Source organism: Rhincodon typus, chromosome 43, assembly GCF_021869965.1.
Source record: "Rhincodon typus isolate 14 chromosome 43, sRhiTyp1.1, whole genome shotgun sequence".
Lineage (NCBI taxonomy): Eukaryota > Metazoa > Chordata > Chondrichthyes > Orectolobiformes > Rhincodontidae > Rhincodon > Rhincodon typus.
The window spans coordinates 4,088,556-4,089,927 of record NC_063374.1 but is presented as its reverse complement, the minus strand read 5'-3'; the positions used below and the strand labels follow the sequence as shown (position 1 = coordinate 4,089,927).

Here is a 1,372-nt window from a genome sequence, read left to right as displayed (position 1 = left end):
TCTCTCCCCCGTATCTCTCCCTCCATCCCTCTCTCTCTGTCCCCTGTATCTCTACCTCAAATGCTCTCTTACCCTCTCTCTCTCCTCTGTGTCTTTCCCTCTAACCCTTTCTCTCTCCCCCATACATCTCTGTCTATCTAAACACTACCTCTCTCCCCTGTATCTCTCCCTCTAACCCTCTCTCTCTCCCCTATATCTCTCCCTCTAACAGTTGCGCTCTCTGTCTCCCCTGTATATCTCTCTCTCACCCCCTCTCTCCCTTGTCTGCATCTCTCCCTCTAACCATGCCTCTCTCTCGCTCTCTCTCCTCTGTATGTCTCCCTCTAGATGTCTCTCTCGCCCTTGTATCTCTCCCTCAAGCCCTCTCTGTCCCCTGTATCTCTCCCTCAAACCCTCTCTCTCCCTGTAACCTTCTCTATCTCTCCCCTGTATCTCTCCCTCTCACCTTCATGCTCTCTCTCTCCCCTGTATCCCTCCCTTTTACCCGCTCCCTCTCTCTCCTGTATCACTCCCTCTAACCCTCTCTCCCTTTATTTCTCCCTCCAGCCCTCTCTTTCTCTCCCCCCCGTATCTCTTCCTCTAACCCTCTCCCACTCACCATCTCTTTCTCCTCTGTATCTCTCCCCCTGCATCTCTCCCTCTAGCCCCCTGCCTCTCCCTCTAACCTTCTCTCTCCCCTGTATCTCTCCCTCTCACCGTCTCTCTCTCCCCTGTATCTCTCCCTCTCACCGTCTCTGTCTCCCCTGTATCTCTCCCTCTAACTCTATCTCCCCTGTATCTATCCCTCTAATCCTCTCCCTCTAACCCGTACCCCTCCCTCTCACCCTCTCGCTCTCCCAACTGTATCTCTCTCTCTAGCCCTCCCTGTCTCACCCGTGTCTCTCCTTCTAACCTCTGACCCCCTACCCTGTAGCTCTCCCTCTCACTGTCTGTCTCTCCTCTTTATCGCTCTCTCTTCTTTGTATCTCTCCCTCTAATCCTCTCTCTCTCTCCTGTATCTCTCTGTCTAACACATTCTCTCTCTGCCCTGTATCTCTCTGTCTAAACCCCTGCTCTGTCTCTCTTGTATCTCTCCCTCTTGTCCTCTCTCTCTCTCCCGTATTTCTCTCTCTAACCCTCTCTCTCTCTCCCCCATCCTGTATCTCTCCCTCTAACACTCTCCCTCTCCCATGTATCTCTCCCTCTAACACTCTCCGTCTCACCTGGATCTCTCCGTCTAACTCCCTCTCTGTCTTCCCTTTATTTTTCCTTCTAACCCTGTCTATCACTCCCTCTAACCCCCATTTTCTCTCTCTGCTGTATCTCTCCCTTTAACCCTCGCTCTCCCCTCCCCTGTATCACTCCCTCTAACCCTTTCCTCTCCCTGTATCCT

The 1,372-nt window shown here is 52.6% G+C and overlaps 1 protein-coding gene across 1 annotated transcript in view; it reads left to right on the top strand.

The window, feature by feature from the left end:
- Nucleotides 1-1,372, top strand: part of gpha2 (glycoprotein hormone subunit alpha 2) — an 83,696-nt gene that overhangs the window by 81,514 nt on the left and 810 nt on the right. The gene's annotated exons all lie outside the window — the stretch shown is intronic.